The sequence below is a fragment of the Amblyomma americanum genome, chromosome 1 (assembly GCF_052857255.1).
Source record: "Amblyomma americanum isolate KBUSLIRL-KWMA chromosome 1, ASM5285725v1, whole genome shotgun sequence".
Taxonomy (NCBI): domain Eukaryota; kingdom Metazoa; phylum Arthropoda; class Arachnida; order Ixodida; family Ixodidae; genus Amblyomma; species Amblyomma americanum.
Genome location: NC_135497.1, coordinates 523,102,133 through 523,128,818, shown reverse-complemented (window position 1 = coordinate 523,128,818; position 26,686 = coordinate 523,102,133). Strand labels below are relative to the sequence as shown.

Below are 26,686 nucleotides of genomic sequence, written 5' to 3'. Positions count from 1 at the left end.
TTCTAGGTTTCAGCTTTGCCAGCCTCGCTAAAACACTGTCGCCACTGCAGTCATGCATTCAATAGCGAGTTTGATTCATAGTAAAAGTCATAAATAAAATTTTTATTCTTCATGTATCAGTCAATCAACGTTTGCGGGCCTTGCCATTCCGACAGAGAGCTTGTCCGGCAGCATAAGAGACCAAGATTAAGCGAACAAATGACATCAGCCTACTGTAAGGGAGAATTAGCATCGCGGATACATTGTTGAGCACACTTACACCAAATTAGCGCATTCCTTCCGTGCACAAACTGTCGGAAAGCGGCAATGCTGCATCTGGATTTTAATCACTGTACTATGAATGTATACATAATCTCAAACCCCACTGCAGAAAGCTCAGACCGAAATGTCACATCTGTCAAAAGAGTACACGTATGGAAGTGCAGTTGTGAGAAACTGGAGGCATTCCTGGCTTCATTGCATGTATACAACGTGTCCCTGTAACTTTAGCCAGGGTTTAAAGCATGCTAAAGCACTCTAAGGCGACGCAAGCAAATGCATGTCGCTGGCTAGTGTCTGAACAAAGTCGAGTATTTTTGTAATATGATCATTTGCATAATTAGTCCAGAATAATTAACCAACCTCCCAAGCAACAAAGGCAAAAAATTCCTGTCAGAAAGTTGCAGAACTGTGCATTTCACTTCACTTCAGTTTTTTTCTTTCAAATGAAAGTGGAATGCAAGGCAAGAGGCCAGAATCCACACAAGGCCTTGTCTCCCGTGTGAATTATAATGCAGGTACAACTTAGAAATACAGTCACAGGGGATAATCCTGGTAACAGTACACCATAAAACGAAATATAAAGAACACAGAACACACTACTAGATAGCATTTAATGCAACTTATTTGGTGAAAAAAAAACAATACAATACGCGACATTTAGAGAAATAAAGGATCAGCATCTACCTGCGTGTGAAAAGAGCGTGAAGCTGTTAATATCATGTAAGAAACCTGAAAATATTATATGAAGCCAGATAGCTGGCTCGGATGAGTGCGATATATGCATAAAAACGTTCGGCGGAAATTAAAAACAATTTGTACTGTAATTTAAAAGCTCAAATGGCAACGTTACATCCATGTGGCATTCCTAATAAAAAATTTGCTTCGAAAAGTACATTCAGTTGCCGCTTTGATTGAAGTTCTTGTATTTACTGAAAATGTCACTGCCATTCACCGCCTTCCATGAAAACCTGGCAGCATTTCTGGTATAATTGTTAGGTATTTCAGGAATTCTGTTCGAGATCAGTAGCTTGACGGCGCTTGAAGCTTAAAGAAGTTCAAGGTGTTCTGTCAAGAAAATATGACAAATCACAACAGGAAACTGCTTCAAGAGGCTAAAGATTGGGCCAAAGCGAACAGGTAAAAATACGCATGGCTGAGGAGTGCAAAAATCTTGCTGCGAAAGGTTGAGGGCGACCCTGTGGTCGTAGTGCGGCATGGATGAGACTTTCTTTCCTGAGGTCGCTCTCTTGTGAGCGTACTGTGGTTTATCTCTCTGTCCTAGAATGGTGAGTGATAGTCCCTCGTTTGCACTCGAGGTAGATAATCTTGTACCAAATAAACATGCTTGTACTTTGAAGTGCCTTTACCTTCATGTCTGGTCACTCTCTCATAAAGAAACAGTATAGGTGACTTCATAAATAAGTTTCATTTTTTATTTGATGCAGTAATGTTCAGAAAAACCTGGTTGAGAGATGATCGCGACGTGTCTATGTATAAGTCTTATAAATCGTTCTGTGTAAACCGAACACATCGCCACGGTGGTGGTGTCTTGCTTTTGTTGCAAGAGCATGCAAGTTGTGAGCTGCTTCCTGAGATTTGTGCTTGTAGTGTTTTTATCACAATTGGAACCAGTTGATTTCAAGTGATCAATCAGCACATACACATACTTCATAAACGAATAAGGAGGTCGCAAAGCCAATGGCTGCACAGGGGACATCTTTCAAACTTATGAAATTGAAACTGATTACATTAGTCAGTAAAACACACGATAGCGGAAGATGATGCAAGTATACACAAAATATGATTTTTGTAAATGTATGTAAATGCATAAATAGAGGAAAACAATCCAAGTGAGTGCTTGGTATGTTTTATATATAAAAAAGTTGTTTATCGGGATTGAAGAGTAAAAAAGGTGCACTTGAAAGGACGAATGTTAGATGATTGATTTATGCTAAATATCAACGAATGCCACAGAAATGAAGCAGAGAAGTGTACAGTGAATTTCTCGTAGCTAGTTCTAGGCTCTTCAATATTAGGAAGTTCCGTTGGCATGAAAAGCGAGTGAAACTTCATCGAGGAAATTCAATACTGCTATTTATTGGAATGGGAAGTGATCCTTTCGTGAAGTTAAAGATGAGAACTCCAAGAGAATAATGAACCACGGATGACACCCCTAGGATGCTATGAGCCTGCAGTAAGGGAGCAGCACTGCATAAATATTTATTGAAGGTAATAATACCTATGGCTTGATCCCGTGTGTGTTGTAACGGCGATATGTGTTTTGAGTGGGCGTTTCCCCGAGAAGATATAAAATGGTTAGTATGACTATAGATGAAAGCGTAGTACAGTGAAATCAGAGCGTGTAAACTGAATGTCATACCTTAATGAGTACCCTGATGCCATATGCTGTTTTTGTTGATTAGCAGTTTGTGTCTGTGGATTTTTAAGTGGCAGTCAAGTTCTACTCAAGGAAACATTGCATGATCAGTAGCAGTGAGTATGTGAAATTTAAGTTAAATATGTGGGGATTCTGAAATAATCTTATGGACATGAAAAGATAAAACAGCTAGATTTAGAGGTATTAACTCAGGATGTGGATTCAATAACAGGTTGCTAAGTTTGCAGCATCAGCCTTCATTTTATGTGTCAAGGAATCTATGCATCTGTCAGATGCTGGTATGGTTGTATCATCGGCATATAATATACATTCCGAAGATGCACATCAAGATGGCTTAGGGAAGAAAGTGATTCAAGGATGGAACCCTGAAGGAATGCCAACAGAAGTAGTCTTTGGTGTAGAGTTAAGTACCAACAAAGCAAACTGCTTGGATCCGTTAAAGTAAGCAGTTGCGAATAAATGTTCGTGCAGGGCCAAATTCTGCAAGGACTTTTAATTTGACAAAAAGTATATATTCATTAATTGAATCGAACACTGTTGAGAGATCAGTTATTATTGCACCAATGAATTCGCTGAAATCAGTTGTTCATTATTTTTATCTGCTAAAAAATTTAAGGCTAATACAGTTGAAAAACCAGACCGGAAGCCGAACTGATTAGAACATATGATGATATTTTGTAAGATAATTTGTTAGACGCGTGACGAACAATTCTTCACTTACGTTGCTGAGTAAGGAAAGAATAGAAATGGTGTGATGATAAGTTGTTAGGCGCTTGTCGCCTTTTTTGAAGAAACTTTCACTTAAAATTTTTTAGTGGGCTATGGAAGATGCCCGCCTTGAAGATTAGGTTCATGATATGAGACAACACATGAAAAATCAGAGAAGATATTAACTTGATATGACATGAATGTAAATTGTCAGAACCGGTGCTTTTATCCTTCAGATTCATAATGACAGTGCGCACCTCATCCGGAGAAACCGGAAAAGGCTATGAGGTATGTCAGGGTACACATGAACGGTCTGAGCAACATGAAGCTGATCGATAACAAATGCATCAATGAACATTTGCATTGCCGAGAAAGTCACGACAAATATGAGTGACTCTCTGGATTTCCCTTATCGAAGCCTTTGTAACAGTCCTATTTAAGAATGACTTAATTACTCCACTGTTACTTAGAGTCGCTACAATCTTAATTTATTTCAGATTCAAAATATTTCTTTTTAGCTGTTTTGAGCAGCCATCGGAGTATATTGCTGTAAGTTTTATATCATGTCCGCACATTTATTTTAAATGGCTGCTTCTCAGTCTTTCATACAGGTTATGCCTTTCCGTACACATTTTAAAAGACGCGGTAATCATAAGTTATAATGGTTGGAATAACCTTTTGTTGCAAGACATCACTGCAGTAAATGATGCATTGCAAAGATTTTCGAACGGAGCAGTTCGTGCGAATCAGAACATATTTTCTATTTGCTACAGGCTTCCAAATGAAAATCATTTTGAGTTGTTTTCTTTTCGTGAACAGCCGCTGTTTTATTACTGCAGAAACTAGCAATTACTTGCTGTCCACTCATGATTTCAATATCGACATGTTGACCATTTTTGTACCGCAAATGGCTATGTTAAATATTTTAGCTTCAAACAAGTATGAAAATTTAATCGGTACGCCAAAGAAGGATACAACCTAAAGTGCCACATTGTTGGACTCTGCAGCTGCTGGAGCTGCTGCCCAACTGGAGGGAGTGGTTGCATCAAGAGCACGTCCAGCGACTGTCCCAGCCAGTGCCTCAGCCATATGCTTTTTACAGCCGCCTCCCGATCACAAGCTCCGGGCGGCCACTTGCCGATGTATGATTGTGCAGACTGCATGTCGGTTTTTTCTTTTTCCATGATGGCATCTGCACATAAAAACAGCAAAAAAAAGTTATGTGGCAAAAAGCATTTTGGACAGTAGTAGCTAAGAGAACTAGTTAAAGCAGCAAGGATTAGAAATAAAACCGTCACCAATAGCCACATCACTATTAGCCACTCTGCAAAGTCTTGTTAATATAAAGGCTTCCTCGCCCTTCTTGCCTTGCAGACTGAAATTTAGTTGCACGGGGAATACCCAATGATACCATATTCACCACATTGGCCGCAACTTCTGCCAGCTTACGGCCCCCAGCTGGACTAGCTGCCGGCGCTGAAAGCCCGAAGCAAATAATTATGAATGGTAATTAAATTAAGGTGAAAATTAGAATGTTTTCTCCCACAAAACAAACTGTTAAGCTAGTTAGTGGTGCATTTGGAATCTTACAGTGCCAAAAGAAAGAAGGTCAAGCTTTAAGAAGCATGGCGATCAAACAGCCCAGCAACTGAAGTACTTGGAAGGTGCACAATATTTTCCCGCGCAATTCGCAAATCGAGCACTGGCTATGTGAGCACAGGCACGGGTAACAAGTCTCACTCCACAGCAAACATGCCACGTGAAATTTACTGCCCCCACCCTACCGCGGAATTCGTCTGGGCGCATTGCTGCTGTCTGGAGGGGGCGAGGTCACGTGGCGCGTGAGCCGCGAAATGACGAAATGTGATGAACGTCACTGTGTGCACATAACCAGCAAGCGACTTTCGGAAATGGCCAGAACCTGCTAAGCCACAGTGCTAAATGTTACGCTTTCCAAATTATAAAACCAGATTCCGCTAAATAACTCTAATTGTAAGCAGGCAACTACCTGTAATCGATAAAAAGGTAACTATCAGAAATTAGTTCGCAGACTTAAGGCTAAATTTATAGACCTGCTTTGTGGCGTCTGCCACAATTTGTATTCTTTTGCCGAGAAGCCATCTTTTGAACTTAAAATCATATAATTTTAGAAATTAGTCAGAAGCTTCTCTGAAACATGCGGGGAAGTGTGTGTGCACCTTCCTAGGGAACTTCAACTGCTTGTCTGTGAAGTGTGATCGTCGTGGTTCTTCAAACTTGTCGTTTAATTGTCCTTTTTTCTGCAGAAAGACAGGATTTAATGCAATCTAATCATAAACTTAAGTGAAAGCTAGCCCTGTTGAACGTTTAGAGCCCTAGTTCGCTAATCAAGTGCCTGAAAGAATAAGATGCCTCAACATAATTCTATGCTCAAAATTCATTTGTTTTTCCTTCAGATCCGTACACTAGTAGAGCACACATTAGTTATACAATGAACGGATGGAGCTAAAACTGAGAGCAGAGCGTAGACTTCATAATTTCAGTCGCATATAGAGTTATTGATGCTGTCGAACCAATATTCAAACATCAAGAATGTCTCCAAGAAAGGTTACAATACCAGTGCTGCCGACACAGCTTCATCCTGCACAGCTGCCTCGGCTGCCTTGAACTGTTCCAATGATTCAGCCGGCAGCTTCGGCAGCTCAGGGGTTTGTGTGGTGCAAGCCGCTGCAGCTACTCTACTGCTGGCGTTCCCCACGGCTGCCAACCTATCAGCCAGCAGATCTGTATTTCTTTCCAGCCGTGTCAGAACTGCAGCGCGTCCCTATTTTGCTGCCTAACTTCATGTAAGAGGTGCACCACATGCTGTGGTGCAACTGAAACACACTCAGAATTTCTTAAATAGCATATGTCCTGGTTTTTCTTTTTGTAAACAACTCCCCTCTGCAGTGCTTCGGCGACTGAGGGTATGCGATGTAAATAAATAAATAGAGAACACAGCTGACATACTTATTCTCCTAATCAACAATCAAGAGCGATGACTGAATCACAAATAACTGATCGAAATTAATGTAATGCATAGCTGGGCACCAAACAATGCAGGACACCTGAGAAAATTCCCTCGCTTTCCAAGGCCACTAAGTACCAAACCATGTATCTCAACTAAAGAAAGTTTTAAGATGAGCGGTGTCACAAATGCACACCTTAAACTAAAAGAGAGCCGCATTTACGAAAAACAACACGTCGACAAAGCATTCTACCACATTCCCGAAAAGGGGAAATCTATAAACCACAATGCCCGCTTAAATGGAGCACTAGCCTCAGGGTTGGTTGGGTTTGTACTAACGCAGCAAATTTTTTTAAGTAAATTCAATTTATTTAGCACGAGATCAAAGCGCTAGCATCGCGCCAAAAATTCAACAGAAATCGTCGGCTTGACGAGATTTCCGCCCCCGTTACAATGGCGGTGGCAGCGGGGCCGCATTTTGTTACACTGAATAGAAACTCACCACTTCGAGAGAAAAAACAGAGTTGAAGACAAACGGAACGAATAACGAATTTTATCATGTAGCTATACAAAGCGTGTAGGCAATTACTACTGAACCCTCGTTTTCTAACGCGAAAAAAATTAAATGTGAAGTGACATGCAGAAACACAAACTGCAAAACTGCAAAAAAAATTGTGGTCACAAAAAATACAAGAGTCAAGAAAAAACACAAGCAAATGCATGAAAGAAATTTGACATTAAAAAGTTAAATTTATGCAAGGCATTGCAGTCTCCATTTTTTAGCTTTAAGAGAATGGGGATAGATGTTTAAGGAGAGCGTTCGGAATATACGGTAGCTGATGTTCGATCATTTGCTGTCCATAATTCGTACGGCTGGGTGGAATGTACAAGGGTGGGATGTTGCGAAGTGGTGTTGTTGTTACATTAGGTCTTAGTTCTGCAATGTCTTGTAGAATTAGGGTGTGTGTTGTTCTTTTACATAATGAATAATGAGCATGTATTCGTACATCCGTTTCCCTTGCACAATTTTGAGTTCAGCGAATAGATTTGTAGCATGCGAATCATATGGAAGGTTAGATAATCTGAAGGGCTTTCTTGTGCAGCATTGTATCTTATTATTATTCGCATCTGTTGTGGTACCCCATGCTAATGAGCGTATGTGACATGACTAGTGAAATTTGAGTTATATTTTAGTAGTTTTTTATTCTGAGGTAGAACGTGTCTAAATCTGTTTAGAACCCCGCATGCTTTTGAGAGCTTGACTTTTAGTTGATCTATATCAGTGTGTCCCGGGAAAGCCATTCATTTAAGGCTATTACAGATTTGATGTTTTTTACGTAGGGTACATTTGTGTTACATAGAAACAATTCTGGTACAGACTGTAGAGCCTTAGGTTTAGTCCTAAACAAGATTGATTTTGCCTTCTCTGCATTTATGGTTAATAAGTTATTTATGGTCCGTTCATGAAACTTTTTTCTTATTGCCGCTAGGTGTCCCCGGGGGGCGCCTTGAGGACCAAGAAGGGAGAGACGCGCGCGATCTTGCAGCTGGGACACTGCTTCAGTGCTTGCGGTCTGTGCCTAGCTCTTTAGGTTCCGCGACCTATTTGTGATATTTTGTGGTGGAATGCGATGTTTAAACTGCCTGGAATATGTCGCACAACCCTCCTAACACCGAAAACCCCAGACACACCAGTGCACCTGGTCAGCAGCCGAAATCTCTGACTGCCTCGTGAGCTCAGGCCATTCGACTCTCCCTCTGCGCCTACCCCTCAACCAGTCATTCAAGGCGCCGCGTACTACACCCTCCAGAGCCCACGGCTACCAAACTCCTTTCACGGTATAATCCATAGCGCAGCAACAAAACAGAGGACAAACACAAGCGCTTTGCACTTGTGTTTGTCTCCTGTTTTGTCGCTGCGCTATGGATCATAATGCATACCCACTAGCCCGAACCATCACCTTGTCAGGTAAGTTATTGGGCCAGCATTTACAGAATTTATAAAATGCTGCATCCTTCTCTGTAATAAAGCTCAATTTGACAAAGTTCTGTCGTAATCAACGGAGACAGATTACAGCTGCAGTGATGTTCGTACACTGACAGTAGTTGCTCTTTTCCTTACATTAGTAACACCAGTTTTCATTTAAGGTCCCAAGGAGGATTATTATTTTGGTGCATTATTTTGAAAAGCAAGCCATAAACAAGACACTTGTTTGCCTAATACATGCAGTTCTTCTAGGACGGTTTAAATTCAGATACACTCCCTGTATGAAGCTGAAATGTAGCCATAGCCTAGGCAAATATCTTCAAGCAAGTTAGGTTAACAACAATGTCATTTGAACGTAAGGTATGCCTAAAGGGAGCTTAGGCAGTTTGAAAACCAAACTGGCAATGAAATGAGCTTAACTTTCCCGAAGATGTTGCTAATAAGCAACAGCTAGGATGTTCCAAAATTTTATACAAGACACGTAGTACAGACAGTGCTAACTTTTTTCTGCTGTTTTGGGAACCAGAATCACTGTTGCGATCCCTCTTTTTTTCTGGTCTGAAAATACTCTTAAACATTACTGTAAAGATATGTGAGGGGATATATGCATGTGTGCCCTAGACACACTGAAATACTTATTTTTTATTTCATTGTATTTTGCGCCAACACAGCTTTCACCCTGTAAATATGTTTTTACAATTTCTGCTTGACATAACCACTGTGCAATGTCAGTGTATCCTGTTTCCCAGAACATATGAAGTATTCTTTCCCAGCCTCAACCAGGCGCCGTCCAGATGTAAGCCAGTTTACCAACTCCCATATAATGTTATGTTCACAGTGAAGGTAAAAGGCATGCATGGGGTTTTACTAAGTACTAAGCAACCAGCTTGTTTTCATCACGTGGGTACTTTTAGAATTGTTTGGAGTTGTACAAACAACATGTCAGCTTTTTTCTGCATGTTTCAGCATTGATTGGCTCTTAGCACAACTCTTCAGGCATGTTTGCACTGCTGCATTCCAGCTTGCTCAATTTTCTTCGCAATATGAGCGCAGGAATGACTGCTAAAATAAAACCGTTTGCCCCCTGTCACTGTACAAAAAAGAAAGCCTTCCATTTCAGCACGGCGATAGATGGCTTGGCCCCTTCCTTTGTCACCACACTGTACTATATCAATTTTGGCTATTCTAACGGACCGGTAACATTGCAGAAAGAAATCTGCACTGTTGAACGGTCACTCTTCTCTGAAATGCCGACTACTGTAACAACTGATCACATTTTTCAAATTACTGGGGATAATTTTCTCGTGCATTTGCGTTCGTGTCCGACAGCAGTGTGCTAAAATGCCAAATTTTTAACGAATACAGAATTCAGACACACACTTCTTATATCAATAAATCAAGAAGTGTCTTTTACAATAAAAAATTAGTGCGGAGCCTGCAAGGAGACCTGTTTTCGTCACAGTGACAACTAATGGTTATAGATCACAACTATAGGGCCCATGAACTAATAAAAAAGCCACGAAATAACGGCACTTATATTGCATGTAAAAAGACTGCAGTGTGCTAGTTTTAATAAATGATTTAACATGTGCCTGATCTGAGCTCAGATAGTAATTTCCCTGTTGTAACTACAAACGATCGAATACGTACAGTTAACCTATCCTGTGCTCGTCCCGTGCCCTTGGTTCCGGGAATTCGCGACACGAATCGCGGCGTCGTTCTGAAATTGCTCTTGCAACTTTTGGTATAGCGTAACTTTAATGGGGGCACTTTCAAATATTGGGGGTCGAAAAACTTAGATCGTAGACAGAACGGCTGCATTTATAGGGGTCCTCAGTGGGGTCTAGTCGACTAGCGGTCCAACGAGTTGTGTCACGATCGCGGTGTCATGCCTTTTTTTCACTTTCTGAAGCAGAAATAGCGCGAACGTTAATCGTTTCCCCCTGACTCTGTTTCAGAACCTCGCCTGGGGTGCTGCAACGTTTGTTGCGGCTTCGGTTGCGGATGTCAGGGTCGGCCGCGCCGAGATACATGACTATCACAGCCCATCGCGGTGTTACCCGCTACGAAAAATATCACAGCTGAACATGACTCGGGTGAGCCACAGTATCAATATGTGCGTATTCGTACGGCAATATACGTGTTTTGCTACGGCACATGCCCGTGCTGCCACAGGGGCGGCACTGGCGAGCGCACCAATCAGAACGCCTGAGTCGTAAATTCGGTCGCATGCAGCAAACTTGACCGTAAAACACCTCTCATCCGCCTCACGCCCTCACGCAGCCGTGCGAATGGCCTCAAGGACGCGTCCGCATGCGGCTCAAAAACGATCGTACAGACAGCGTGGGGGAGCGTCTATTCTTCGATCGAATGTTTTGAAGAGATTTTTTTTTTGCTCCTCCGCGCGATTTACCCAGCGGCGACCGGCTACAACCACATCACGATCGTCCACGCAGAGCTCGCCGCTAATGAATGAATGGGTGCTCCTTGCTTGTGGCGAAATTAGCACTGTTTTGTGGGTCTAATCGCGTCGAGACTATCACACGGAATTTGTGGCGACGGCGTGGCTGTCGATCCTCGCAAAATCACACTAAGTGACGAATGTACTGTGTAGAAAGAGATGTGTTCTTGTGGTGCCGATATCAGTGAAAAAAGGAAAAGTATTGGCACCCTTGTCCTACATTACTACTACAGGTAGGGACCTTAGTGAATTTGCCATTTTTTAGCGGGAAAGCAAGGCAGTGGTCGCCGGAGATGACACCAGTCTGCTCGCTTTTTATGTGCCGCGTTTGTGGCACTCCTTGGTATCAATCAGTATAGAACACGTCGAGTCGACGGCATGTTGTGTTCTCCATTGAGAATATGCAGGTATCTCTGGCGAGAAGTGGCAGCAAAATATGCCGGATGTGGATCTGAGCAATGCGATCGCGCAAAGCCAAATATGCTTTCGAAAAAATTCGCCCTTTTGCATGGGTAGAGCAATCACAGTGCATTTTCTCCGAAGCAGTCCGACAAAATTTTTGTACGATCGATCGTGTCAGTTGCCTCTCTCGCTGTCGTGAATTTGCATGTGCTAACACTGATGCCGAAATGGTGACCCTTCCGAGAAAGTTGAGAAAGTGGAGGTGGCGGGGTTCGGTCTAGATCGCCTACTTTATGGGCGCGTAGCGTGATAATGCGAACGTGTTTGGTCATACTCGCCAAAAGGCCGTATCGTGCGTACCCATTTTTTTGTGTATCCATCACAGCTTTCAGACACCATAAACTAGATCCTCTGCGAGGCCCACAGGAGCTCTGGTCAGCGCAGGCATTCGGCTGGAAAGACCACAACTAAAAAGGTGTTCACTTGGGACTCCAACGACATACGTCGAAACACTTGCCGACAGAAGCTTACAGAAGCAGAAGTCGATTGTCTTTACCGTGTGCCTGCGAAGGCATAGTGTGTTGTTTGAGTTTTCTGAAACTTCACATATGTTTGGTGATGAAATAAATTATTTTTTTTATTGATTTCACTTGTATATCCTGTGGTGCAGCCATTAGATTTGTATGCTATTTTAATTTTAATGAACCTGATAGCAAAGAGCGTACGCACCTTGATTATCTGCCGAAGGTTTCTTCACCTATAATTTTATTTTTTATGCAATTTATACAAACCCTAGTGCCCCTTCATTCACACCTGAGAATTTTCTTTGTTCTGATCGTGTTTTTTTTGTTCAAGAACTGAGTTGACAGGCCTGTCATCTATGGCCATCTACCTCGCTGGAGGTGTCTAGCCACCAAGCTAATGATCTCGTGCAGGAAGCTGGAAGACATCCTCAGCCATGTGTGTAGAATTATATAACGCACAGAGCGTGCCAAGAGAGAAATCGAGACTGACACGCAACATTCTCTAGAGTGGCTCAGATATCAAAAAGGGCTCCTTGAGTGCAAGTACAGATACATCTGTAGTCCGTGCAATTGCTCTTAGTGCAAAATTCACATCTACCATTTATTAACTCCTGGCTCAAATACTGAGAAGCAAACCTATCTGCACCACAACCAAGGTTGCTGGAACAAAAGGTTGCTGGAAACAAAACCTGCGAGCAGCGAATGCTGTAGTACACTTGAAAAAGGCTGCTCCTCCAGTATAGATGTCATGGAATAAATCCTGTCATGTTTTTCTTACGTTCGAGTTGTTTTAGGGAAAACTAAGCAATTCTCGAAACAATTGGTTTTTGAGGTAAAAATATGGCTTTTTCAAAACAGTATTACCAATGTTGGCCTGAACAAGAAAACTGGCACTTCGTCTTGAGTAGTTAGCTGGTGAAGTAATTTTTAGTAGAGCATTTCACGAGAGATCAAACTATTCGAACTTTTAAATATTCTTGATTATGTTATGCACTGTGCACACATTATTCAGCAGGCCAAGTGTGCATTTAGTTTCATAAAAATGCAAATATTAGAGAAGAAAAAACTGTAAATGACGTCATGGCAGAGGCAGCATTTTTACGTAGAGGTCAATTTCGCGAATTTGCTTGATGTAGGAATAAAAAATTCTGAAAGCCATGATGGATACATTTTGAGTGCTAAAAGTACAGGTAAGGAAGAGTATGTCAGGCTTATTTCCACCATTGTGAAGAAGTTGTCGCTTACGAAACAGTTTTGAAAAGACCAGTCTCAAATGAGCGAATTTTCAAGATTTTTTTTTCCTCTGCAAATAAAGGCAGATCTCCTTCAAATTTGCGCAATGGATATACATCAGGAGCTAAAAAAGTGTACTGAATTTTGTTTTTGTATAAAACAGAGAAGTGCAAGAAGTATTGCCCTAAATCCGGCATTTTTGAATAAAATATTGCTTTAAAAAACATCTCCAATTTTTCTTATAACTGCTGAAACCAGTCTCTCGAAGGAGGTGAAAAAGAATATTAAAGAACATGTTCCATTATTTTGTTTCTAACAATGACATCTGAGCTAAAACTTGTAGCTTTTTGAGCAGCGGCAGGAGCACCTAACTCCAAGTTGTTACCTGCACTCGACGATAGCGGTGCTACCGAAACCTGTTACGTCACAGATCGGTGTTTGTCCACAAAAAGTAATTAGGTATGCTCTGTTTTGATGGAAACTATTTCAGCCTTGGGATTTGGGGGAATTTAGAGCAGCGGGGGCCCCTGTTTGCTGCTTCCGCACACTCAATTAGGTACTCCTGCGGAGCCAAACACACTACAAGTTTGAGCTTGGATAGCATTGTTAGAAACAGAATAATGCAATACGTTCTTTCGTATTCTTTTTCGCCTCCTTCTTGAGACTTGTTTCAGGAGTTTTCAAAAAAATTGAACATTGTTTTTTTTCTTTGGTTTGTAGTAACACTACTATAGTCAAAAATGTCAGATTTAAGGCAATACCTTGTGCACTTCCCTGTATTATATAAAAATAAAAGTTGGCACTTTTTTAGCCCCTCGATGCTTATACAATCTGCACATCTGAAGATGCGCTTTATATCTGCATAGAAAAAATTCTTGAAGATGCCTCGCTTGAGACTTGTTGTTTTCAAATTTTTTTCCAGTAAGCGACAACTTCCTCAAAACGACGGAAATAAGCCCAACATATTCCTTCTCGCCTGTGCATTTAGCACGAAAAATACATCAAGGCTTTCTTATCTGGATGCTTACGTCATTTCAACTTTGCGAAATTGAGCTGTGCTTGAAAACGCTGCCTTCGCCATGGCTTTTATTTTATTTTATACTTTTTCTCCTGAAGTATTAAAATTTTCGCAAAACTTAATTCACTGTTGGGCTGTTGAACAATGTGTGCACAATATAATAAATACTCAAAAAAATTAAAAATTTGGAATATTTAGACAGTTTGGTCTCTCGTGGAATCAACCAATAACAAACTTTTTAACTATTAAAGTTAGGTTTATAGTTTAAATTAAGAAATTTTCCACCAATCTTAGTAATAGCCATATCATTTTTTAGAATTTTGAAAACGCGATTACCCTTTGTGCTGTGACTCGACAAATTTTGGCTTTTTCGTCTTGTATGATGCACTGGAGCAGTTGCTTTGCCTGCATGCTTTCAAAAGCACATGTATTTTTGTATGATGCAGTCAAATTTTGATGAGCCACAGTGGCGAGGGTAATCGCGTTTTGTAAATTCTAAACACTGATATGGCTACCACCAACGACAGGCTACAAATTCTAATTGCATCCAGTTACTTATCTGTGAAAATTAAAAGTTCATTGTCAGAAATTAGTTAACTAGCTTATTAAATACAATTCACTGGCTTCTTTCCAGAGTCTGCCAACACTTGTAATGCTATGCTGCAAAAGCCATATTTTGAACCCAAAAAGCATAGTTTTGAAAATTGCTTTGTTCTCTCTGAAACACCTGGTATGTATACAATTACTGCTCACTTTCCTGTACAACAGAAAAGTGAAATAATTTCTTCTGTAACATGAAGGTTCTATTGGCCACATAACAAGCCTTTGGAAAAACTCTGTGCATGCACACACATACACAAACTGTGAAGCACTGTTGCTTAAACAGCAATAAATCAAGGCTGGTTCCATTTTACCTTCCTGACATGCCAGTCAATCCAGGAGAGTCGAGGCAGCCAAATAAACTTGTGAGAAAATGAAAGACGTAAAGCACCCTATAGCGAGCTTGAAGTGCAGCAACTTAGAACTGCAGAAATGTGATTAGCTCCATGTAACTAGATGTAGCCTTTTACCTTTGACAAGCAACAAAGCTGCATGCTTTTTTCGACACTTGACAGCACTACAAACTGAAAACACACTGCAATATAACATGCGCATGTTTGTGTCTATTTGAGTAGCTAGCAGAAAGTAACTCAACTTTACTTGCTGTTCAGTTTATTTACCTGTCTATAGATAATTAATCACCATTTGGAGCTATAGCAGGTGTGGAGGGTAAAATGGATGAACAAGAAGTACGCAGGTGAGGAAGGTTGTCGGAGTGCCAGAGTGGCCCTTTCTAAAGCAAATAAATCAGAACATTAGGGCACGCACTGTGTCAGATACAATGCTTGTACGTAAAACCACACAGAGCTAGGAGCGCAAAAAGCCTCAGCAACACGCCCCTAAGGGAGCAGCTGGACTGACACTTCTTTACTTGTCCCGCAGCACATCACTACAGTTCTGGGGAATGCTCAGTACAAGGAAAACACGTAAACAAAAAAGTGTGTTCTGAAGAAGATAAAAATAAATACCCAAGTAATTAGGCAATTACATGCCAGTAATTTCAGCAATGCTTCTGCAAAGTGAATGCTTTGCTGCAAAGTGAATGAAATAATTTGCACTGCTTATAGCAAAACTTGATTGCTCAGGAGGGGGCAACGACAAATGCATGAATGCTTTGCAGCCAGTGAATGCAGGAAAGGGAATCACTTTGCAGCAAAGTGAATGAAATAATTTGGACAGCTTATAGCAAACCTTGATGTCTCAGGAGGTGGGCAACGACAAATGCATTGGTTCAAGTAAAACAAGGGGCATGGTTAAGCTCATAGAAATAATTGTTGATGTAAGCTCTGCTAGTGTAGTGCAAGCAGTAATTGAATGTCGGTATGAGTAAAAACAAGAATCAACAAATAATCAAAAGATTCCAAATGCATTTGAACTGTACAGTGCAGTCAGTTGTGACAAAGGGATTGTGAAAGAACAATAACCTCCGCAACACGCAGGAAATATTGAACAAATGCATTTATTCTCTACTGCTTCAATATAAACTCCACATGGTTTCACATAATGCAAGGATAATCTCATATGGTACGAATTATTCATGCTGGCCACATCTGTGCTTATAAGGCACAGTCTTCCACTTGAACGCTAATAATCAATAATGTGTTGCCCTTTTTGCGATGTCTGCCAGTTATCACACCAATGATTCACTTCAAACTTGCTGTCCCTTGCAACAGGTAGGTACTGGTGAAGTATAGCTATGATGAAATTGAATTGCTGCTTTTAGGCTACTGTACAAAGGTCATGCAGCACATATATTTTTTTATCTGGTCTACACAGTGGTCAAGATTTCCAAGCAGGAGAAGCATGAGCATAAAAACTAAAAAAGCATTACACATTATAACACAATGCATCTGATTAAAGCAATGCACTCATGATGCTCGCAATAACTTTTTCTTTCATCTTGATGCTCTTTCAAAAGATAAAAGAAATGAAAAAAATAAAGATATCCCGGACCAGAATACTTTTTTCAGGCAATAAGCAAAGACAGGAATAAAACAACTGTCTGTGAAACCCCACATACCTATTCTTTTACAGGTGACATGCTTGATATCCGGTATCAATGGCTGATAGGCTGCACCAGCAGGTCGATGATGCCATTAACCTCAGGTTGAGGTAGCATTGGCTCAATGAAGGATGAAAGGAGGTGCAATAGCAGCGTGATGACACCGGTGGGGTAGCTGTACACTCCTTCACTGCGAACGCATTTGAAGAAAGGTTGAATTAGAGATATGCTTTCGTAAACATAATCAAAGAAGCAACATCCCATTACAGCCTCTAGCGGTTCAGTCCAATGTGTTCAGGAGTGGAGGCTAGTGAGTAATTACCTATCATCCATTAGCTTGCATAAAAATGGTTTAAAAAACAGTATAATTTTCCTTAGAGCAATTATTCGCGAATCACGTTATACTGTTCTCGCTTCAGACAGAAAATTGGGAATGACATTCAATGTATTCAAATGAAAGGACAACGTACCTTCCAGTGTGCCATTACCACAGGCGCACTGCAATGGAATGATTCTATTTTTAAACGTAATTTAATTGAGCAAAGGTATTAGGAAGCGTAGCACTTCATACGAATGCGACATAGAAAGGGCAATTTTCCATATCGAGTAAACACGCAGGCCGCAGAATCAAAAGACGCATGCCGCTACGAGCACTTTTCGTTCTAATGGTCTACTTTTTACGCGTTGCTCCTGTTCAGTCTGAATAACGAATCAAGCGGCACCTCACAGTTCTCAGCGTAAACCAAATTCTATCGCATTACTTATTCGCAACAGTGCTGACGCAAAGAGCGCAAGGGGGCGAATCTAAAAGACGCATAGCTGGTGCGCAAACTTTTGAAAACACCATCCTCTCTGCAAGCGATCGTGTCGTGCTCGCATTTCGCACCTCACGGCGAAGAAGGCTTAAAGACCAAGCCTAAATGCATTCGCAGCCCTCATGCATCCCCACGACACATCACAGAAGTCATTTTACAGTTCTGTACTTACATTAGTCAGCAATCATGGTAAGCCGTTTCTTTTATCGGGCGTCGGGGGCTGTCCGCTACGGCGTGGTGTTGGGTGCGGTACGTCAGAGCAGTTTTTGAGAACTCCATGCGCGTAAGAACGTCTTCTGCAGCGCAGGGTCCATCTGTCAGCTTCCGAGTTCCGTCACACTACCACAACATTAGCGGGGCCGCACATTCAACAAAACAAGCTGAAGAAAGCCACCACAGCTACAATCGCCAAATCTCGACAGAAAGACTGCGTTACAGCGTACTAAAAGAGGTAGTGTAGCACACGGTCAAGAGTACGCTTGGGGCGCTCAAACCCGCAACCGGCGAACGAAAAGACGGCGCTAAAGTCGCCTAACGTTTAACGCTTTAAAAGAAAACTGGTGACGTTATTTTCGCCACATGGGTGGTGCAATCAACAACGCAAAATTTTGTTTGAATTACGAAGGCAGTTGACGGTTAGTGATGTGTTACTCGTGTCTACTCGCAACCAGCTGTTCCTGGCGGCGCTGCAAACGAAAGCTTTCGAAAGCGGGGCGCGAGGTAGCTGCAAGCGACGCAGCTGGGCTCAGGCGGAGAGCCGCGGTCGCTGCACGGCGGCACTATCTGTTTGATTCTAAGGCTTTAGCTAGTTCACCGTAACTGCGTCGCAGAATCGGGAATGATGATGTTAGCCAGCTCCACTGGTTTCGGTTTTTAATTTTCGCATATTGTGTGGCTTGCTGTACTCTGAACAGCTAGAAAATGAAAATTCGTTTTGAGGAAAGCAAATGGCTCAGTGACAGTCTCGCTTATATCGCTGGTCACCCGCACCGCGCCATAAGGAAGGGATAAAGAAGGGAGTGAAAAAAGAAAGGAAGAAAGAAGTGCCGTAGCGGAGGGCTTTAGTATAGCACACGGGCGCCTTTTGCGTTTCGCCTCCATCGAAACGCGACCGCCACGGTCGTGCCTCATGGCATTTACTGTACGTGTGTGCACCCCGAGAACGCGAGCGTCCGCGCGCCGCCCTAGAGCGACATGCGAAACAGTGCAAGGCCACACTGCCGATCGCCTCTCTTGCGCACGTGAATCATGTCATTGAGCGCCTTGCACGCTTTTAGCTCGAGCGAGGCCCACTGGCAGTCTCGCTACCGTAGTCTTTTGTGCGCTACCTTAATTAATACCTCTGCCTTTAGTGGTCGTCGGCTCTGCATCACGTCCGCCCAACAATATGCAGCATTTCTTGCTATTCGAAGGAGTGCGAATAATTATGAATCAAGGGAAAGGAAGGCATTATTTAAGTAACGCTACTTACCACGTTAGAAGTGCGGGCATGGAAACAAAGTAAACCAAAACGCCCGCAAGCACGAGCTTACGCACGCGCACACACCACACACACACACACACACACACACACACACACACACACACACACACACACACACACACACACACACACACACACACACACACACACGCACGCACACACGCACGCACACACACACACACACACACTGTGTGAAGCCTTGGGGTGACTCGGGTAAGCTCGAACAGGTTAGTTCTAGGAGCGTCGAGCCAGGTATAGCCAATGGGAAGAGGACGTCACGCCCGCTGCTGTCGAGCAGAGAGGGTGTGAAGATGAAGAGCGATCGAGAACCGCGTTTGTGTGCATATGCAGATGCCAGTAAGGAGAGGTGAAGAATGAGCACATGCTGTCCCACGTCTACATGGTTTAAAATTTAAAACTCCACATTTATTTCGCGGGCTCCTCAGAGTCATTGCAGTATGGGAAAATAGAGAATACAATTCTCACCGCATTTTCCCTACCACATATCTTCGTACCTTGTTTTCGTTGAAGGAGATGCTACTGGAAATGCAGAAGCCGCACTGGGACAGTGCTTCAGCTGTGCTCAAAGCGGTTCCTGCTCACATTACCTCTTTCATTTCATTTCTCCATTCTGCCTGCTATACTTTATTTCCGCTGCCCCAGCTCAGGTGCTTCAGTATCGTTGGCAGATGCCGGGGCTAGGAAAAAATCTTTTCCTTCCTTTTTACTAGAATTTTAATAAAAACCACTACCACCACCACCACCACCACATTTTAGATTATGGGACCGAAGCTCTTACAGCTTTTTCGATACTCGAAGCTCCTCTGTCGCTTTGAAACGCAAAAGGCGTCCGTGTGCTGTTCTATATCAGTGCACATTAAAGACCCCCAGGCGGTCGAAATTACTCCGGAGACCTCCACAACGGCATCTCTTTCTTCCTTTCTTCTTTCACTCCCTCCTTTATCTCTTTCCGTACGGCGGGTTTGGGTGTCCACCAAGATATATGAGCCAGTTACTGCGTCATTCCCTTTCCTGAAAAGCAATTTTTTCTAGTATATTTCTATTAACAGCAGTGTATAGAAAGCAGAAAGAAAATTTTATCAAATTCCGATAACAAATATTAATAGAGTACGCTCGGCTAAGAGACTGTGACTGCTAATATTTCTTTGGTGTCCAAGGTTGCTTTAGTTGCTTTGTCCTGTTAAGCAGCAGTACTTAATTTAGGCAAGATTAATACTTTTTCTCGGTTTCTAGTATATTTGTGCTGACAACAGTACATAGAAAGCAGGAAGAAAATTGTACCACCTTCCTATCAACAAATACTATTAGAATAAGCTAAGCTAACAGAATGTGACTGCTAATCTTTATTTCGTGTTCAAGGTTGCTTTAATAGCTTTGAAGTGGTCGGCTTTAGTACATGAATAGGATTTTATGCGCATGACCAAACGTGTTTTTTCGGTTTCTATTATATTTTTTCTCACAACAGTGCCTAGAAAGCAACAAGAAAAATTTATTAAAATAGAATGTCTTCAGTTTTGAAAACACGTTTCTATACCTTGACTTGATTCCGAATGAATTTGCTGCCAAAAAACCCTGGACGCTCTTCGATATAGGGAAATTTTTAACTAGCTGCAACAGATTTCACTGGCCACTCAAGTGAGATGTCACGGTTACGCGAATAAGAGTTTTAATCACCTTGAACTCCATGCAGTTTGTCCCTAATTTCTCTCGATGTGTCGAACTGCACCAGTATTTTATAGTAACTTTCTATTGACAGGTGTACATACAGGGAAGTGACATTCTGCTACCTTTCTATTAACAAAGGTGCATAGAATGTAAAAATTATTTCCTATAGTCGGGTACAACTTAAGAAGGCAGCGGCATCTGCCCCTCAAAGGCGGATGCACACGAGCCTCCGCCAATAGGCGCGCACTTCAGGTGACGTCATGAGCCGGACTGCCGGTGACCCCGCCGACGGAGAACATGCCTAACATGGCTGCCCTCGCTTCGAACTGTGCCGGGCCGCGTCAGCTGTGTGCGTCTCCCTTCGTCAGAGCGACATCGAATTGTTTGTGGGCGTCTGTCATGCCGGAAATATTATTGCAAGCTTACGATGCACAACTTGTGCCGCGTGCGTTTGTTCTGAGCCGTGAGGCGAAAAAAAGCTTACAGCGAACATCGGTGATTGCGCTGCGCTGCACTTCGTCTGGAAACATGATCCCGCAGCGGCACACCGCTGCAAACAAATATCGTGCGTGTTTGTTCTATTTGTGTTTTGTTTTGCTCCTAAGTGAAGTTACGACGAGGAGAATTTGCCAAAGTCTGGTAAATACTGTGAGCGGCGGGTGTGTTTGTGTATTGTGCCCCTGGGTTTCTCGTCGGACGTGGCGAAGTGATGGAGCAAAACCATTCTCAGGATAAATGAGAAAATCGTGCGCGGATGAAACCAACCTACGAGTTCCTCAACCGTAAAGGTTTGCGGAAGCAACCTCCAACGCAAAGATTTGTTGCTGCCAGCTCAGCGCGCAAACGATCGATCGTTGGCAGCAGTATGATAAGGTAGCCGAGCGTCTAGCAGGGCGTCGTTCTAGTGTAGTGTAGCACCGTCGATTGATCACTTTCCACCAGTGCTAACAATCAGTGACTAGCACGGGCTGCTTGAGCGAGTGTCATTGGATTATTAACGGCCAGGCGTGCGGGAGCAGTGTTTGTTTCCTTAATGTCAGCCTTAGTACTAATATAAAATTATGACCGAAACACTGGTGCCTTTACAAGGGAGCTTGGCATGAATTCGCGTCTTTGTATAGCTTAGAATTCTTCGCTCACTGCACGCGCCAGGTGTAGAATGCCTGCTGTGACACAATCGCACATCAGTTGTGCTGCCAGCGCTCGACTTGCTTTCCCACAACATAGCTTTGCGCTGGTTTTCGATTGTTATGATATGTTGCTACTAAAAAATTCCAAGACGGTGAAGGCAACTGAGCCATAATGTACATCAAATAAAAGTACGACAAAGTAGGAACAGCTGCTTGTCAACTGTCTCCTAATACCTCTACTCGCGTCGGCGTTAAATGTGTGTGCATGGTTTCTTGCGTGTTAGTTTATATTTGTTATTTTCACCTTTTTTGCATTTTAGATATTTGTTTTCGCGCTCGCGTTTGTGTGCATGTGTGTGAATATGTGAGTGCTTCTGTGCGTGTATGTGTTTATTATCCCTATTTCTGTCCTTTCATTTTTGTGTTTGTTCTTGTAAGCATGCTGCATCCATCTCTTCCTTTACAATTTTATTAACTCGTCTCATTCAAAGCACCAAGTCCTGTGAATAGGAGGGCTGGCCTCTTCGGTGTCATTAAATCCTTACACTCTTGTCTACCTTGCCTCCTGCGATTTTCAGTGCATACTGCTTACAGAGCCATAAAGCGTGCTCTGACTACTGTTGTTTCAACATGGGGCCCGTCAAACTCGACAATGGCTGCCTGAATGAGCATTTTGGGCCTCAATAAGCTAATGATGCTTTATATTTTATTCTCTTATTCTCATTACTTGTGTGACTCAGATAACCAAAATAAACAATGCGACCACATGAATGTGCTTTGGCGTGCAAGCTGCTAACAGTGGCTGTCAGTTTCGTGTTGACTACTGGTATCGTAGCTTCATTGGCTATGAGATGACCGCGATTTTCAATGCATACTGCTTACAGAGCCATAAAGCGTGCTCTGACTACTGTTATTTCAACGTGGGGCCTATCAAACTCGGTGGTGGCTGCCTGAATGAGCATTTTGAGCCGGCCAAAGACAATCAGAGTTAACAGTTGTGTTTCAATTCAGATATACCAGCATTTAAACATGTTTCTATGCCACTTCTTAAATCGAGCACAATGTGTGCAGGACGTCGTTAATCAGAATTGAGCTTCTATTTTAAGGATTACACCATAAATGGAACTGTTTATTTATTTCAGAGGTCACTGAATGGATGGTTGTCTGTTGCGAACCAACCGGAAAAATTTTTGTAGCCTTAATAAATGCTGTTCTTTCGTTAAAAGAAGCCGTTATGCTTCGTCGAGTGGCTCAATGCCAGACAGCTAGCAGTCGGAGTCGTTTTCTTCAGTGTCATCTTCACCCAGCTGGATGAGGATGGGTTGAATGTGCTCACTCCCAGACATGTCAAGTCTGAACTTTGCCTCCAAGTCCATCACGTGCTGAATGCTCTTTGCCCAGTCTTCCTCCGCTACGTGCTTGATTTTCTCCCTCCAGATGGCGTCGACCGTGGACAGCTAGAAGTATCTGTTGTCCGCAGCGATGCCATTTTTGATCTTGGCCCACACAAGCTCAATGGGATTAAATTCGCAGTGGTACGGCGGGAGCCTGAGTACAATGCGACCGGCGCTTACAGCTGCATTGTCTACGATGTAGCTCAGAAAGCGTGACTTTACAGATGCCACCAGCTCAAGCAGCTGCTTCTTTATTATCCTTCCAGCGTAGGTGATGTTCTTGCTTGTGAGCCACTCCTGTATCTTCTCTTTCTTCCAGGCCGTCGTTGGCAATTTCTCTTCTCGCCGGCTATAGTAAGGTGCATTGTCTAAAACAATGACGCTACCAGCTGGCAACTTCTGCAGAACGTCATTAAACCAGCCCTCAAAGCTATTGCCGTCCATTTCCTCGTGGTAGTCGCCTGTCCTTTGGCCTCGGAATGCATCCAAGCAGCCGTCGACAAAGCCATCCTCGCTGCCGATGTGCGTGACGATCAGGCGCTGACCTTTCCCAGAAGGTTGTTTTAGACCCGTCGTTAGGCCATTTGCTCGAGCGAACAGGCGTCCGCGCTTCTGCACCACAGTGTCTGTCCACACGATCGACCGAGTGTGTCCCGCCGTCACCCATGTCTCGTCCAGGTAGAAGATGATCTTTCGGCCTTCCGCTCGGTAGCGCTCCACGTCACGGAGGTAGCGATTCCGTCAATCGGTAATGTCCTCCCGGTCGGTAAGCAGCGAGTTGCGGCTTCTCTTTTCGTGCTTGAAGCCGATCTCGGCAAGCAGGCGACGCACAGTACACCGCCTTAGTGATGGGAGCTCCATACGCTCCGAGAACACGTAGTGATCTTCTCGACCGTCGGTATCTCGTTGAGGCGAAAGAAATCGTGCACACATGACCTCAGCGCGCACAACGTGAAGCTGTCAAACTTCGCGCTGCGTCTTCGCTTCTCCGAATTGCGTGGGCGCTTTCGCGACGGCGTCGTCAGTTTGCCACCCGAAAAATGCGAAGCTTTAACTTCCTCCCTCACCCTGAACACAGTCCTTTCGCTGATACCGAGCATGTCAGCGACAAGCTTACTCGTCTAGTCTACGCTGTGTTCAGGCTCCCTGTTACGCCAAAACGTGTAGCAGTGCAAGATCATGTTGCGTGAATCGCTGTTCAGGATGCGGCCGCTCTTGCTCTTGCCGAGGCCCCTTGGTGGTGTGATCATCGATGCGAAACAAGGCTCGTTCGGCAACAAAGGCTCGCGTTCCCATGTCACCTCGCTGGGCTTCATGGCGGAAAAGAGGTACGGAATGCCGTGCGCGAACGTGCGTGAACTCACGAGATTGTAGGTTCGCAACCGCAAAGAAAGAAACAAGTAGCAATTAAAAAATAAGGCTCAAACATTAAAAAATAAGGCTGTGAAAACACACAAAAAGTACATATGAATCCTATGCTATTGAGCCAGACTGTTTTGTAATTACACGCCCGGTGCCGTCGATCTCGCTCCGTAGCAGACGACGCACAGCGTTGTAGAAGACACGGAGTTACTTTTCTCTCGCGATCCGGCATGTGCTGCAGCATTTGCATCATGATAGTTTTACTAAACCACTCATCAAGATACACAAACCCTATTTATACCGAAAAATAAGCGTTTTAGAAGCTGTCACAATTTTTTGAGCGGGACTATTTCTTTAGTCGCGGAGGCAATTGGCTGCTGCGCTTCAGTCATCTGGGCGGGGCCTTTCCTGTCTTCTAAAGTTGTACCCGACTATAGTAACTCTCTACAGACAGGAATACATAAAAAGAAGTAACTTTCTACCAACTTTCTATCAACAATTGATGACAGTATATAAAATTGACTACAAGGTTACTAGAGTACATAGAAAGCTATTACAAATTCTAAAGAAAGTTGATAGCCATTTTTGTAAGGGGATGCGTTTGATGTCAGTAGAGGGCGATGATGTGTCTGACACTGCTGTTTGAAATTATCATGCAGGCGTATCATTTTTCTGTGGTTGATATTGGCACTTTATGCATAGTTTTCATTTTATTACTCTTACTGACGGAAAAACATGAACATTATTTCTCAATGCAAGCTCATTGTAATGATGCTATGGTTAAGGCAGAAGAACACTGCTGTAAAAATTGAAGGTTGAAATATAACATTGATGTTTGCGTAAGTGAACGCACAAGGCATGAATCCCAGGTCTGCTGACAGTGCAAAGACTGTGTGGGTACATAGCAGCCAGCAGGTGTAGTAATTACCTTGTCTGAGCATCAAGGCATGAATGTTAAAACTCTGCATAAGGGTGATTCATGTGGACACACACGAAATCTAGAAGGAGCTGCTCCATGCCGGCGTGGCACCTCTTTGTGAGCGAGCAACGCATACCTCTCAGCTCGCCCCTTTACCCAGGCAGCACAGAACAGTGGTCCAGTAATGGGAAGTCACTGGCTCAGGATGGCCCTACATAGGTCCATGATTCCCCATAATCGCCCAACAATGACGAGGCCATATAAGAAGGCTCTCTCTACATTGGCCCACGTTCTCCTCCGTTTACCCAATGTAGGCCTAGCCGATTAAACATTAGCCACACTGGTCCACGTCCTCCTCTATTTCCCCAACGTAGGCCTAGCCGACTTTAAACCCTGGCTATTTTGGCCAAAGTTTACCTCTGTTCTTCCAACGTAGGCCTCGCCGACTATAAAATCTGGTTACTTTGGCCCAACTGACCTGTGTTCATCCAACGTAGGTCTCGGCGACATTAAAATCTGGCTACTTTGACCCAAGTTGACCTCTTTTCATCCCACGTAGGCCTCGCCAATTTTAAAAGCTAGCTACAATAGACCACCCAATGAATTTTGTTGACCCGATACAAATTTGGTCATGCTGTTCTAAGAAAAGAGTTATGACGCACCAATTTAGTTATCCCATATTTCATTGCCTATACCCTATGGAGAGGGATTAAATGGAGATGTGGTCGTCGCGATGCGTTTATGGCGCTCGGCTGCTGACACAAAAAGTCCGGGTTCGATGCCGGCCGCACCAGTTGCATTTCGACGGAGGCGAAATGCTATAGAGGCCTGTACGTGTGCTGTCCGATGTCAGCGCACGTTAAAGAACCTCGCATATTCCTTATCGCAGATCACGCGATAAGTGAAGAATGCGTCAACGCACTTTCAAGACTTTGCTGAGAGCGGCGCCGCCACTTCGAGATGGTGAGCGCGCACGCATCGTTCATTCAGAACGCACTTGAATAGTGCTACAATAAGCTAGCCTGAGTGGGCAATCACGTGTTTTTTTTTTCATGTTTTGCGGGCTTTCTTTCAATTCTGAAAAAAAGGACCACGTCGAAGATACCTTGCTACAAAAAAAAAAAACGGATCGGTTCTTTCGTGCCCCCTCTACAACTTAATGAAACGCATCTGTCCCTTAAGTGAAATGATTAAGTTTTTCATATTTATTGTGAGTAATTATTTAAGTGGAATATAAAAAGTTCTGTGTTGAGTGCCACACGACAAAACAAATTGTGTCGTTGGTTTCACCTGGCTACGCCACTACACATTTTTAAT

General features: G+C 43.1%; 1 long non-coding RNA gene across 1 annotated transcript; it reads right to left on the bottom strand.

Moving 5' to 3' along the window:
• Positions 1 to 76: 76 nt before the first annotated feature.
• LOC144107301 (uncharacterized) lies at positions 77 to 17,839 on the bottom strand. Its single transcript, XR_013309255.1, has 3 exons — positions 17,568 to 17,839; positions 16,599 to 16,770; positions 77 to 4,559 (listed from the first exon to the last, which is right to left on the bottom strand). It is a non-coding gene; the product is annotated as an uncharacterized LOC144107301 (long non-coding RNA).
• Between the last annotated feature and the right edge of the window lie 8,847 nt (positions 17,840 to 26,686).